This window comes from Atractosteus spatula, chromosome 20, assembly GCF_055471065.1.
Source record: "Atractosteus spatula isolate fAtrSpa1 chromosome 20, fAtrSpa1.hap1, whole genome shotgun sequence".
Classification (NCBI taxonomy): domain Eukaryota; kingdom Metazoa; phylum Chordata; class Actinopteri; order Semionotiformes; family Lepisosteidae; genus Atractosteus; species Atractosteus spatula.
In genome coordinates this window covers 16985636-17001588 of record NC_142725.1, presented here as the reverse complement: position 1 = coordinate 17001588, position 15953 = coordinate 16985636, and positions in this window count along the sequence as shown.

Below are 15953 nucleotides of genomic sequence, written 5' to 3'. Positions count from 1 at the left end.
GCTCTTTTCATTTTTCAATTATTTTTTTTCTTGTATTCAAATACACAACGTTTCGAATTCTTCAGAATTATATCAGAAAAAACGAAACTTTGTGTCTCCTTTCTCTTGTGAGCAGGAATAAGCCTTTACCTGTTCCTCTACCGCCTACGCATGCTGACGCAGCTCCCTGCTCGAACATAATAATAATGTGTCGTAGCACGAATACTGAAGAGCACGAATTTGAAGAGCAAATTAGTTGTTTTCACATCTAACATACATTTAAGTCTCAGACTAATAATGAGTTCTGTACTACTACAGTGTCCCCAGAAGGGGGAGCTATTTTCTAAGAAAAACTCGCCAATTAAAACATTTACCTGGAAACCGCGTGAATCATAATGTTTAATATTGCTATGAATCTCATGTATATACGGAGTTTTGATTTAACCTTACACAGAGGAAGATATATATATATAATGTTTCACATGTGCACGTTCTGACGAGAGCGTTTTTATGCACCTCTCCGTGAAGTCGATCGGCCGTTCAGCTCGCGTCTTCTCTAGTCTATAAATAACAAGAGAGAAAGTAGGAATGATCGCTTCGCCGCAGCCTGCCCTCATGCGGGCCAGAGTGCTCCCCAGACAGGACGGGTTCACGGGAGCTTTTCGTGGAGGAAATGGCTTCTGCTCAGCCGGATTTTTTAATTTATCGACAGGAGAGCCTCTTTCTCAAAGTACCACCGAGAGTCGAAGGAGCGAACTTGGCGCACAGGCCAGCGGTTGGCAATTAGCGGTCCTGCCTCGCAGCTGTTGGGTCCTGGGTTCGATTCTTGACTTGGTTTTTTCTTAAGTTTCCCACGTCCCAGATACACGGTGGCCAATTTAATCGGCGTCTCTAACTGGTTTAGAATCACGCATTGCAAAACGTAAACACCTATACCACTAGACTGATTCTCCACACAATATTTAATCATATACACATATGCATGATTATATTCTGAAATAACCTATACTGCGCTCCTAATTACAAGCATTATATTATTTTAAATTCATTTTGTCTTAGGATTATGTTCAAATTCATGTCATCAACTCATGTTGTATGTTGTACGAAAATGTGTTTTCTCTGCCCGACAGTCCAAGTGAGAATCCTGTTTTTATTCTTCAGTCTGGACTGTCCATTTCTAAACTTCCAGTCTCTCTCTTCTTTTAATACTTGCTAGACACATCATTGAAGACGCGTGATGGCTTCCACTACATTCTCAAGCTCACCCAGGAAGCTTGCCCTCTCCAGACACAGTGAAGACAGTATGACGACAAATAAACAATAGAAAGGCTTTCAGAGAACTCTCTAAAAAAAGGTTTTGTAAAACCCTCAGAATATTATGTGTATATGTATGCTCCAACTGCTGGTGAAGCAGATATAGCACTGTCTTCACAAATAGCAGATTGCAGTTTGCTTGACTCTGCTGTGACCCACTATGCCTTCCTCCAAATCGTTTTCTACATTTCTTCTTTCTTTCTCCTGCTACATTACCTTTGCTTACTGTCTTGTCTTTATCACACCTGAAGAAGGCTCCACAGCCAAAACGTTGTGTTTACTTTCTTCTTTTTTTCCAGCATGGAATAAACCTATTACTTGTTCCTCTGCAGCCTACGCATGCTGGCGCAGCTCCGCACCTACTGTACTACAGCCTGCTGAATAAAGGTGACAAAGATTGATGAGCCTCTACCTGGTGCCAGAAAAGGAGCCAGAGGGACACACAATTGCTGATATATTTTATTTTTACCAAAATAATACACACAGGTTAAACTACAGTAAAGATTTAGCCAATCAGCAGCTGTGGTGCTGTCCCACAGTGGTCCCCTCTGATGCCGTCCTCCCAGGCAGGACTCCAGACCTGCTCTGGGACTCCTGGGTCTCTTTAAATCACAAACACTTCCACTGAGAACAGCAGCTGTAACGGTCCAGTTCAATCAATGATTACTCGGAGCAAAAACATTCCATTGCTTTGACAGTGAAAGAAGCATCAAATAAACCAAGGCATCATCCTGGATAAAACCGTGTATTCCCCCGCCGTTAGTACTGTACTAGTATGTAAATCTAAATGAGCAAAGCTGAAATGCGGTGTGCGGTCACCAGTATGCTCCTTTTAAAAAGATCAGAAAGGAAAGGCGACACGGAATGAGACGGGATGAGGGCTTATTTTTTTAGCCGAAGACTAAACATACAAATGTAGGCTCAGAGCCAACTTTGCTTAAACCATCTTAACAGATCCGGTGGTGGCAGATGACGCTGGCGGTCGGGAAAGACACCCCCCCATTCAGAAAGCAGACAGGGGTTAAAGTGACGGGTTCAGCCAGACACTCAGTGCTAGTGCCTCACAGCTGCCTTCTGGCCTTTTTTAGGCCTTCAGCACTGGCTGCAGAGGCAGACTCTAGTTTGAAAGCGCAGCAGCAGCAGGCAGCAGGCAGCAGCAGCAGGCAGCGCCTCAATCCCACTCAGCACAGTGTCACACGGGGAGGTCAGCGGACTGAGCAGGGTGCATTAAGCACGGCCCAGGAGCCCAGGACCAGATATCTGTTTTTCTGAGGTGCTGTAAAAAATAACACCCCCAGCATATTCACTACCACCCTTTTACTTTATTTTTCACCAAGGCAGCAAGAGGGTCTTTTGAAAACTGCAGTGTTTCATTATGACCTGCAGCGAACGTATCAAATGCTGCCTGAAAATCAATACCTGCCCCCCCCCCCCCCGACTCTGGGCACAGGGACTCAGCCCAGGTCTGGTTTAACCAGACAGCTGAGCTCTGTTCCCCCAGTCAGCGCAGATATCGGAAATGTGGGTTGCGGGTTCCAGTGGCGTGTTGTTCCCCATCACCCCTCTCCAACGGCTTCCCCCAAAACGCATGGGCACCCCCCACTCCTCCCTGATCTATACTGCAGATACTATATTCACGGTCTCTTTAACTGCAGGCTGACATCTTTGCAAAGCTCCCACTGGAGAGCCTGTCTCCTTCCGCAGTGCATGTGATCTGCCAGACCTGAGATGATGCCTCCATATGTTTCCATTCATGTTTCCCGCCCTCGCTGAAGTGGTGCTCTTGGGAAGAGCACCAGAGGCTAAGGCAGCAGCAGTAGCTCCAGAGGGGAGGGCGTGCACCGCTGCTCTCACCCACGGAAGGCACAGCCAGGGCCATTATCATCTAAATGATTAACACGGCAGGAGGCTTCCAAGTTTTTTTTTTAAAAAAAACTCCATTCCCCAGCACGCAGCGAGAGAGAGGGATGATGAAAAGCAGTTTCGACAGGTACGTCCGCACGAGTGTTATCAGACCCGGCGATTTTTTTTTTTTGGACCCAACTCTTCTTCATCAAAGAAGAGCCGATGTGAAAAACCCAGCAGGGCGCCCCTCTCCAGCGTGTTTCACCCTTGAAACAGAATGATAGTCCTCTGGACCTCTCCTGGGGGGGATCATGCGTAGATCGACCTGTGCGGTGGCGGAGGGCGTCACACACTGGGGCTGAGACTGCGGTGATCTCAGCCTCACCGGCCCGTACAAGAATGTTCACGGCACAGAGTACGAATGAGAGAAGGCCATCGATTGGTAGCTAACCGTTACAGGGTCAACAGCAACAATATGGCTGGAGAGCTTGTTCCAGACTCCCACAACTCTTTGCGTAAAGAAGTGCCTCCTGTTGTCGGTTTTAAATTCACTTTCCACTTCAGTTTCAACTTCAACCCCCGGTCCACGTTTCACGGCCGATTCAGAAGAGCTCCACTGGGCAGGCTTTGTCAGTGCCTTTGAGGATTAAATCTCGTCTATTCAAGACTAAAACAGTCGGTTCATTTGCCCTGTCGGGAGTTGGCCCGTTCATTAAGCCCAGGAAGGCATGTGGTCGGTCTGCTGACTGATTCCACAGTAGCAACATCTTTTTGTACGCAGCTGAACCAATGCTTAAGTGTATCTATTCTGAGTTATCTCGGCTTCACAGAGCATTCCTGCTTAGTGACTGTAGAGTGAAATGCGATTCGATACATTACCTGTCTCGTTGTGATTTATTTACAGACTGATTTTAAGCTTTTTGGTTGCTGGGACGTGGTTTGAATCAGGCTTTACCAATGCTAAGGCTCCAGCCACATTTGCAGTCACCATTTCAATTTATTCATTAAATAAAAACAACTTCTAAAATAACACATGGAGTTTAAGATGTGATGAATGTTAAGCACGTTTTCCATCACCCCATTATGCTTCTCATTGTTTGCCTTCTTTTGAAAGAATTTTTTTATTCCAGAAAATGCCTGTGCTTCATGACGCAGCTCGATCAAATGGACTGGGTTTTCACGCAGGTGGAGAGCGGCGTGCTTGGTTAATGTAGGGCCCCCTGCCAAAAGACGTGTCTGAGGAACATAATAGGGTTTTCTGGAGAGAAGGACCAGAGGATTCTGCTGCAGTTCTGTACTGATGCACTGCAGCAGCAGGGTGATAAGCTGTGCGGTGTGAAAAAGCACCTGACAAGCCCAGACAAGCCTGGGCGCTCTGCAGGGAAGAGACTGGGTCTTCCATACAGAAGCTGCTGCAACTTTCAAAACACCACTTCACCGCACAGCAGGCTTAAAGAGAGCACGGTGATCACTTCTGCAGTTAAAAAGGCAAACAAAGCGCTAGGACATGCAGTGTAGAATTTAAATCAAGGGATGTTATGTTAAAATTGTATAGCACTAGGAAGGCATCATTCGGAATAAGAAGTACAATTTGTTCACCACATTATAGAACATATATTGTTGCTCTGGAATCAATCCAGAGAAGAGCAACCAGATACATTCTGGAGTTTAAGGGGATGTCCTACACTGACAGACTGAAGGAACATAACCTTTTTAGGTTTAGACTACGAAAGAACCTGATCTGTACATTCAAAATCCTCGAAGGCACTGACAGTCATTCTGGTGGACTTCTCTAGAACAGACAGTGAAGCACAAACCAGAGGACACAAGTCGAAACTGTGTCAAAGTGCATTTCAAACCAAGAACAGGAGGCACTTCTTTACCCAAAGGGTGGTGGGAGTGTGGAACAAACTACTTACCCACGATGGATGGGCCGAATGACTTCTCCTTGTTCGTAACTTTATTCCTTCTGTTGGTATGTTCTGAGCAAAGTAAATTCCGAGACAAGTATTATGTATTTTTATTTTCTTTAATTATCATAATAGCAATAGCACAAATGATAATCGGCGAGCAATGTTTTCAGAATTAGCATCATGTGAAGAACACGTGTACGTACTGTGCCCCAGACAGCATCCCTGCCTTCGTACCAGCTGGCAGAGTGAGCCCACGGCCGTCGTGGCCAGCCCAGTGACCCGGGCTTGTGTGGCACGCATGGTGAGGCGTTTCTGCGGCAGTATACTTGCTGATTGCTTCGTTCAGACTCCTCACAACAACCAGCTAAGACACTGCCAAAGAAGCGCCCACAAATGCCCCGGGCCCTTCTGGAGCTGGGAGGTGTTTTCTTTGCCTTTTCTGGTGGCATCTCCCTGTGGTCTCCTGGAAGAGGGGTGTGCGTCAGAGGCGGGGGGGGGGGGGGCTGCTGGAGAACAAGAGAGGCTGCCCAGGACGTCTCAGGGCCTGGCCCAGCTCGGGGCCACCCACCTCCAGGCTCCTGGGTCTCTCGCAGCCCGGGGGTTGGTTTCTGCTAGCTGAGGAGACGCTCTTCCAGGGTCAGACTGAGCCCTCGCAGGCAACGTACACGCACACCAGTTCACCGAGACCCGCGCAGGGTCTGTCTCTGAAGCTTTCGGCCAGGCGACGGTCTGTCCTTCTGCAAGCAAAAGTTAAATTCATCAAATAATAATGAGCAGATCAATAAGCAAAATATTACAGAAATAAAGTTGACTGGAAGAAATTCTAAATTCACGGCTTAGAACAATTTCTTTTGTTAAGATCAACGTTCTGAATAGCTTGCTTTTAATAGCTTAAATGAGATATCAGTGTATTTTTTTAAATAGGTCTCATAAGGTATTTTCCTTTTGAAATGTAAAATGCAGACAGCAATATACAGCTTTAAATGGCTAAGAATAATTTTGGAAAAAAAAAAAGTTACATTCGGAAATCCACATCAGCCAGTTAGGGTAAAATAACTGGTGCTCATGGAGAATCAGTACTGAAAGCGTTTCTGGTAAGTGGATGTGTTTCTGGATCTGTGGTTTTATTACCAGGAGAAGGAATTTCCTTGCATGGCCGAAATATCATATGAGTAAGGTCGGCAACCGATGCGTCGTCATCAAAGAGTAAAACGAAAAGATTAACACGGTACTTAAAAGTTTGGAATTTAAGAACTTACCAGTGCTGTCATAAAACCTGGTGCCTTATACAAGTGTTACTTTGATTCGAGATCTTCAGGCAGCTCCACAGCTATTTAACAGTGAGTAATCTGTCTAACAGCGTTTTCTCCAGAGAAGCAGGATCTTGCGAGCGATTGTGATCGCTGCGTCAGGACCGTACGATCACCAGAAAACAAGCAGCTTCACCACTGCGGACACTTCAGACGCTCAGAACAGCCCGAGTGTGAGGCAGGTCGCATTGAACAATGAGAAAATTCTCCTATGCGCTTTGATTAGAGAAAGATAAACAATCAGAAAAGAAAAAAATCTCTTTATCTGCTCGCCGGAATAACGCAAGATTGCACTGAGGCAAGGAGCAGAAGACTATTTCGTAGGCTGAGCTCATGAGATACCTGTTCAGACAGGAGAGCGGCACAGCAAACGCAGGCCATTACAACACACTTTATACTGCACAGAGTCCAGCCCAGAGAGAGACAACCACACCTAGGGCACTGATTAGACACACCTTTCTATTACAGCTCTCCCAGCCCCCATCTAAAAATACTTCAGTACAGTGACTCACGTTCTTTCACAGAAAGCTGACTTTGAGCTGCAGTGAGTTCGGTTCTTACTTCAGTCTGAGGAGGACAAAGGGAGCGTGTCTGGGTCAGAGACAGAGGGAGACAGAGGAGTAGGAACAGACCACAGTCCGACACGGAGATGGAGGCTGAATTCCAGTGCTATCAGCTGGTATTCCCCGCAGCTGAGTTATTTTAGGAAGGCAACCTCATTCCTCACACCCCTGCCAGAAGCCGCCTGATGACGAAGGCAGGCAGATATGAGGAAGCTGGGCTCCGTGTGCACGAGAGGGAGAGACCGAGCAAAGCTCTTCTAGCTTATACTGTAGATTCTATCATCTCCGTGTCGCCTCTCACACCAAACCCTTGACATGGGACATGGGCTCCCCAGCTAAGCGAATAAAAAAAAAGTCTAAAACACACAAGACAAGCACAAGCAGAAGCTAGATTCTGAAAATGCCATAAATTAGTGTGGCGCACAGATTAACTGGGCCAGTGTGACCCAACGCCAGACGAAGGGACCAGATTGTGGGCTCTGCTCTCTGATAAGAGAGGCCATCTTGCCCCTTTTCTCATGCTTGCAAGCCAGGATGATACCGGTAAAAAAGGAAATGTTATTTTTATATTTTGTTTTTCCTCCTAACCGAGGGGATGTTAGCTAAGCCCCTGCTGGAGCCCTTAGATTACACTAAAGCCATGCCGTTTCTGCGCCGTTGTACAACTTTTAACATTTGCTCCACCGGGGGAACAGCAGAGATAATGATCTTCATGAAAACGCACAGTTTCTCCTTTCAAAATTCAGCTTTCCAAAATGAAAAAAACAAGCGTGGATATACAGGCATGTGTCTTTAATTACAGTATACGCTTAATCTGTACTACAGTTTTGTTTAGCCTAGCGCCGTCAGTTTAGGCAAAACATTTAGAAACAACGGCACAGACAGAGTGCAGCTCCAGGTATTTACCCGTGTTAAAAAGCCCACTGCATTCTAGGTAAAAAAACCCTCAACAACTACCTTAAAAGGAGACAGCGGAAGCGCCCAGAGAGAGAGTTCAGCAGTGTTCCAGTGAACAGTGACGAAAGTGCTACTCAGTCTCCTCTGCGCTCATTGTGAAACTCCCACCACCTGGGCCGGCTGTCTGACAGCGCTCTGGGGAGGTGTCCGGCCACGCCGCCCCACTGCTTGCTCAGGACAATGAGGATGACAAGGAAGGAAACGAAGTGGATGTCAGGCGCACAACTATCCCGCCCGCGGGATGACGGCCTCGGATCTCATGCTATACAACAGGCTTAGTTTTCTCCACTGTGGTGCATGATTATCCTTAAGGTGGGGCAGGAATCCCAGGAGCGAGACGAGCAGAACAAGAGACCATCTGAAGCGATCATTCCCTCTCCGTGCCATCACGGCCTTTTTCAGCGTGTTCCCCTTTCGTCGTAAACCCCCCGTTTGATCACAGGCTCGTCTGGCCCACAGAGAGGTAGGGCAGGAAAGGAGTCTCTCCCTCGCTTCGTAACCTCACTTCTCTATATTTAGCCAGGATAGTTAAAATGCAAAATGCACAAATAAGTTTCAATCAACTCTTTTGCGAAGAGGGTGGTGTAGCACAGTAGATAAGCCACTGGGCTCATAACTGACAGGCTGTGGGTCCGAGTCCCCCCTGCAGACATTGCTGTTGTTTCCGTGAATGAACCCCAGTCGCTCCAGTCCACCCAGGGAACAGCATTGCTGGGAGGTTCATCCCTGCAAAGGACCAGTGTCCCATCTGGGGAGGAGTCATGTGCTCTCTAGTCCACTTAACAGTACAAAAACTGAGATGAGCCCCTGTGACTCTAATATGGACTTGACCTTTCACCTCATGCTATTTCCAATACTGAATCAAGACTGAGAAGGAATAATCCCAAAGCCTCCTGAGACTGCAACGCGTTTCAGATATTAATGATGCAAAGAGGTTGCAGGTTCCAGGCCCAGCTGTGCCACTCATTCACTGGGTGTGACCCATAGCGAGTCCCCTAAACGCCTGGTGCTCCATGCTGCAGACAAAACATCAAACTGATGTCCTGCTGTCAGAGACGCGGCAGTAAGCAATTGTTCACATCAGCCATAGCCCAATCTTTGGAATACTGTCTAAATGAGTCATTCCTATTTATTATATATGCACACACTTCTACTGAAAAAAAAAATTCTTGGAGAATGGCACTTGATATTGAAATTCCAAAAACATCGTTTCACATTTGCCATTGAAATAAATGCTGTGTGACAGCAGTTTGCCATGGGGTTATGAAGCGGGACTGGATTGCCAACCAATCCTGCTTTTCTGGTTTGTATTCCATCCTCATGAAAGCATTTTTTCTTTGTCATGAAGGGGAGTGCAATCTAGTTTCGCATTTGCACTTTTTTGAGACACCCATTACGTAGTAAGGAATCCTAACCCAAAACCACAACAATAAAGGCGAGAGTTTTTTTATCCCCGTTTGAAATCAATGTCTTTTTATTTCCCTGTTCAAACATTATTTCTGAACGCATTTTTCTCATTTAAAGGGGGGACTGCAGTCCCAATTCCTCTGACCTCTTGGTAACGAAAATCTAAACAAAGAGCAAAATCTCGGTCACAAAATAAATTCATTGACATTCTAGAAAAAAATTACAAATTTTGATTTAAGCACAAAATCATTAACTTTGTGAAACTACTGTAGGTCGACATGTTGTCTCAGACTCACATTTGAGTTCCCACAAATAGCAATGTGATGCGGCCCTTCCCGCTCACTAGTCACTAGTCACTAGTCACTAGTCACTAGTCACTAGTCACTAGTCACTAGTCACTAGTCACTAATGCAGTAAATGCAATGTGACGTGTCAGGCTGCGCAGCAGATATTTCACTGCAGAAATGTTCCATTGTGATCTGTATGCTGAGTTAACAACTAGCATTTGTCGGCAAAACTGTCTCGAAAGAGCAGTATTACTGTGGTATTAAAAGAGATGTGTTCACAAGCCTGCTTGTTTACAATGTCAAAGGGCCACAACATGTCACTGGCCGTTTTGTTGCCTCACTCTGAATCGCAGAACATGGCGCTGTGCATCCCTAGAAATTTAGGCTACTTTGCAATGTAAATTGGAGGTTTTACAAGCTACTGTGTACATTTTACTTTAACTGCTGTTTGAAATGCTGATTCTTTCTAACCCCCAAATATAAAAACAGTGTTGCAGTTCCCCTTTAAAGAAACATTTTCCTCAACTAATTTGTCTAAGCACTAGTGAAACATGAACACCAAGCCAGGGAAATCAAAGTCACGTAGGCACACACTGGTCTGCACACCTTCAGATAGAAGTGCTTATTTCCTATAAAAAAAGAAAACTTTTAGAGTACGCTCTTTCACAAACAGCAGCTAAAAGTCATTTTGGACAGTACAGTCAATTTTCACATTTACTTGAAGCATCCTGTATGTATTTCCTTGTCTCTCGCTTGAGAACGAAGATGTCGTACGTGTACACGCAGGTGGGCCTGCACAACTGCAAATCTCGGAGGAATATTTGTCCCTTCTGTGTCCGTGTCTCTGCAAACCACAGTGATACCGATAAAGGCGGACTCTGCGCACCCTTCTTCAGGGGACAGCTGTCCTTCGAAACGCCGAGACGAACGCGCTTTCTGTGCTCTATCAAGACCCACATCTACAAGGAGCTCTCACCTCCGCCACAGCCCTGACAACACAACACTATACGTGGGCTTAATTCATTGTGTCCTTGCTTCCTGCCAGCCCGATTTCCAGCTCCACCTGTTTGCAGGAGCGCTTTAGTCAGTTCAGCAAACATGCAAGGCGCTGCCTTACCTAACTCCCTACAGAAAGAGGAAGCTGACACTGCGTGTGGGTGGCAAGCAAGAGTTCTCATCGCAATTCACCAGCTAGAAATAACATTAATTGTGCTGGATTTCCTATCTGTTACTATACGGATACCACACACCCAGATAGCTTTTCCACAGTTGTCCAGATCTCTGTCACGTTCTGCTGTACGTGTCAGTGCTACTGTGATCTCATTTCATCAGCCTTTATCTCTACCCGTACCATAGTACAGAACTAAACTCGAGCGCGACAACATTCAACTTCAACACCATCCTAGCTTAAGTCATGAAAAACAAAACACCGCTGGGCCTGCTACAGATAAGGGCGATACGCTGTTGGCACCACTCACACAGCCTCATTAAATTTCCTCCTCATCTATTTAAATTCTTAAGAATATGGAAATACGCTGCATGGGATGACTGTTAAAAAGTTCTGCAGTTTCTGAGATGTTTGTGTATTTTAACGCATTATTCTCTCTTCCAGACAGAATACCTGTGCTGGGGTATTTTTCATGCACTCACAGAAGGCAGTTAGCAGCAGGGAGAAGCCAGCTGAGAAACCGCAGGGTTGAGAGGGAGCAACCTGTCATCACGGTTGGAAAAAAAAACCTCTCGGCGCACCGTAAGGGACCCTGCCTGGGTGACAGGACATCCCAGGCGGGTTTCCGAAACACCACCGGACAGGGGCAGGAGCTAGGGACCCCACCTCTGGGTGGGGTTGGCACACCCTGGCCTGGGGCGTCTTCCCCACCGTGGGGCGCTCCTGCCTTGCCAAGCTCAGGGGGCTCCTCCAGGCCCTGCAGCGAGCGGTCAGCGCCGAGCTGGGGTGCCGGGGAGCCCCGCACATCTGCCTCCGACAGGACGGGCTGCACCCCCCTGCCTCTTTCTCCTTCTGGAATCTCCATTTCTCACACTGCTTCCAGGACTTGTTTCTGCATTCCCCCCCCCACCCCAACAATCCGGCTGATGGAAAGACATGAATCTTTAGCCAGAAGGTCAGACAAAAGTGCACCGACAGCAGGGCACTCAGGAAACAAAATAAGGAAGCAGCATTAGCATGAACAGCAGTATTGATCCAGTAAGCATTTTCTACACTGCTGTGTAACACAAGAAACGCTTCATCTATCGAGTGAGTGAGAGCCGCTGTCCGAAAACGTCCCCCTTCGAAGTTCGTGCTCGGGTTTCCGTTTTTTAACTCTGGTTCTGGCAAACTGATTCTCCGCAATAACCCTGCCCCTGCAAGACTGAATTAGTCAAATTAACACGGGAAAAAAAATTGGCCCTGGTTCGTACTGAAATATTCAGCACTTGGATGAAGCTCGGACATGTTTACTTTTGAGATGGCAGGGTACAAACCTCCCCTTTCTTTCCCTCCACCCTCTGCAACATATTCCTCATTGTTTCAAATCTACAGACTTAATTCATTTTGTATATTCTGCTAGATAGTAATTGCTTCCCGTTGGGCATTTATCTTAAAGGTCTTGCCAGCGCAGTAGCGTGATGGCTGTCAGAAAGACAAGCTGCATTGATCAGGTCGGGGTTTTAAAAATAGCTGAGGTCAGACGCTCAGGAGGCTGTCTGTCTCTGACCTCTGCCACTGGCAGTGAGGAACATGTCTACCTGATTGAATGATGAGCCCCCTTCCCTGGATATACAGTGTAGATAATAAAAGTTTAACAAGTTACAGAGAACAGACTGGCCTGGTGGATCGTGCAGGGCCTGCTGCATATACTTGTGAACAAGACTCCACGCTCACATGAGCACTCAGCCACAACTGGACAGTTCCACTTTGCTGTGGGAGGAGATGGGAGAGAGGTGCTATATTCAATGTGCTGTGTCTCTTGCGTATTCCCTGACTGCAACATTCCAAAAACGCACACACGCATCCATCAAAACACTGCTGAAAAGCACTGCAGCCCCTCATACTGTCCTGCTGTCTGCTCAGGCAGAGACTACAGTGTCCTGGCATTTAAAGACGCTCTCAGAGCACAGCTCGTTTTTTCTGTGTGTTCTGCCAGACCACAGGCGTAGCCCGCGTCTCCCCTGCGAAGCAGGAGCCAGATGGCTGCAGGAGAGATGAGGGCATTTTAAACATTAAGGAAATGCATTACAGGCAGCAGGAGCGCCTGTGAGCTCCCAGCGCGGAGACTTAAAGAGACCAACGTGGAGTGAGAGCAACAAACTCGTGTCATGAAGAGGCTCATTTTGCACGAGCCCAACGTTGTCTCTGCTGCACGTCTGCATGTCTTCCGAACGGAAAGGAGCGAGGATGGTGAACGGAACCCAACTGTCTTTGCTGCCACTTGGGCAGAAAGAGTGGCCGATCAGAAATGGAGACAGTGGCACTCTGGACAGGCTCCGAGCTGGAAGAGAGCCGCTCGGCACATTTGCATGGGGGCTTTTTCTGGTAGCATTTACAAGAGATCTGATGAGTGATGCTATGTAAAGGGTCCTCCCCAATATCTCCGCCTCCCCAATATCTCCGCCTCCCACTCACACTTGGACCCCTGCTGAAGATTTTTACACAAACCCAGCAGAATTCGGGGGAGGGAGATGTCACGCTCAGGCGACTGTTTCACCGATACCGAGAGAACTGGGAAGACGACCCCATCGGCGGTGAACCACATGGCGCCGAGCTTCCATTGCGGGGGGCCGATGGCGAACAACAACCGCGAGGAGCAGAATCCCCCAGACGTCCACCACGAGCCTGAAGGGGCAGCACGTCCGCTCCTAAACTCAGAAATCCTGAAGCAAAGGCAGGTAGAGAAAGGAAAGCACAGCACCGACCTCTTTATTGCGGAGGAGGACGCCGGCACTGCGGAAGAGACAGGCTGTCATCAGCACGGGGCCCTCTCTCTCTCTCTCCCAGGCCTCTCGGCAGCCTGCTGCACTGATGAACCTTTCACTGGCTGTGCCCGTCTTCCTCGCAGAGGCAACTTCCTCCTCGCTGTGCTTGGCTCTCGATTTCCTCCGTCTCGGTCGTCGTTAAAGCGAAAGCTCTGCACATCCGCAAGGACCCAGGACTGCCCTGCTCAAGGGGAAAACGGGCACACGAGGAAGACGAACACGTTCCACGTCACCGGGCTGCACAGTTGGGTTCTCCCAAGGAGTCTTGCTTAAAGACACAGCCTGCCTGAAAATGACCAGAAAGGTCAGTCTGCACTTCCATCTCCTTTGTTGTGGGAACATTTCATTTTTCACAGCTTTAGGATCGTCGTTTTTGTCTTGTGTCCCAGGTGACCATAAAAGCACTGATTTCTTAAGACCCTCCGCAATGTACTGTGATTGGTGGAGCAGCTGGAGCTCCTTAATACAACTACTTGTGTAATGAAGCACCTACAAGTGATATGCATCTTTAGAAATAATGTGGGGTGCCCTAGGAGAGTAAGCTGATTGACGGGTTGCAGACCCCTGTCCTTCACCCTAACTAGTTCAGGTGGGTAGCTGCGTCAGCATGCGTAGTACACAGTCACCACCACACTCATTCAAGGCCCCTCAGGACAATTCCGGATCACCCAGACAGCATCTTGTACCTCCAGCAACCTTATTTACTGTATCTCTTGCAGTAAATGCCCAGCCATCTACATTGGAGAAACAGGAAGGAGACTCGGAGACCGCTTCAGAGAACACGCCAGGGCTGTGAAGATTAAAGATCTCTCCAAGCCCATTGTTTCTCATTTCACCTCTGACGGCCACGACCACTCTAATCTCTCCGTCTGTGTTCTCAAAGACGGTTTTCCGAACTCATACATCAGAAAGACCACCGAAACTAAAATTATTCTGCAGCTAGGATCACACATTCTCCCTTCCCTTAACGACAGACTACTGTTCTTTTAAATTTTCTCCATTCATTGGAAGTTTCATTTCACACCTCTCTGCACCCATTCTGACTTCACACCTCTTGATTGGCCTCTCTTTCTGTCCCCTACTCCCGCCTCTCGCTCCTCCTCCCTCCCAACCTTTGTTCTCCCGCTACTTTACCTTTGCCTACTGCCCTGTCTCTCTCACACCTGAAGAAGGCTCCACGGCCGAAACGTTGTGTTCTCTTTCTTCTTTTTTTCAGCATGGAATAAACCTGTTACTTGTTCCTTCACCCTAACTTACTCATAAACTCTCTGCTTGACCTAGTTCATGATTCCTTTCACCATGTAAAGTTCTATAGGTTTTAATGGCTGGAAATGACTTTTGTTCCTGAAAAGGACATTTTGACATTTTCCAGGATGCAGTGGTATCACTGGTAATTCGAAGGCCACTGTGCAGGAAAAGTCTGCTAGGGCTGTGGTTTTCAAGCACAATGACATTTAATCACAAATTTGAAACCACATCCTGTTTTTTTTTTAATTTATCAATTATCTCAAAGGCATAAGAAAAGTATCATTCTTAATTTTACTTGAAAAACGTGTTGGGAGAACAATTTAATTTTTTTAAATAGCTTTTGAAATGACTAATGCAGACAAAAGGTGTGTTTTAAAAATATATACTGAAGTACACTCCCATCAATTCTTCGTGCGTTTTTAAGGAAGTACAGTTTTAGACAGTGATGCAAGCTCTCGGCTAAACTCTCAGTACGTGCGGGTTTCTGTGCCGGCTTTGATAAACTGGACCATGTGAAACAATCCCTTTTTGTTTTGTTAGGCCATGAGGCAGCATTGCCAACAGTAACGTCTGGCGGCTTTTAATCAACGCAAGCAAATGGCTCGTTTGAAGTCTTTATCAACGCACTCCTGAACACGTCTGAAGAAAGAGAAGTTTTAATTCTGGGTCAACACTGTGCAGATTTATAGGACACGCATCACTGAAACATTTTTGCCCGTAATTCGGCATTTCACCCCAAAAACAAGTTGTTCCACACGGGTGGCGCTTGACATCACACCGACTGAACGATTCTATCAGAATTAACAGCTGAAACGCAGACGCGATGCCTTCCGTAAAGAATAGTTATGTAGGAAAAATTTAGACTGTGTGACCTGAAAGTTAAATGTTTTTGGCTTTGCTTTTTTTCCCAGAAATGGGAAGTGATGCGGTAGAAAATTCCCAGGAGGAAGGGTTAACTGCTGTGCCATGGGTACCATTACTAAATCAAGAGCTCATTCTTTTCAAATCCAGGCAGTATAAATGCCCGCTATTCCCAAGGAAAGAAAATAAGCAAGTCAGATCATAAAGTGTCTTTGGACTTTGGATATCTCCGGCTCCGTGTGACTGTAGTACAGTTTTACGCTGATCTGGCCCTTCCTGCGCCTTTTCAGTGGT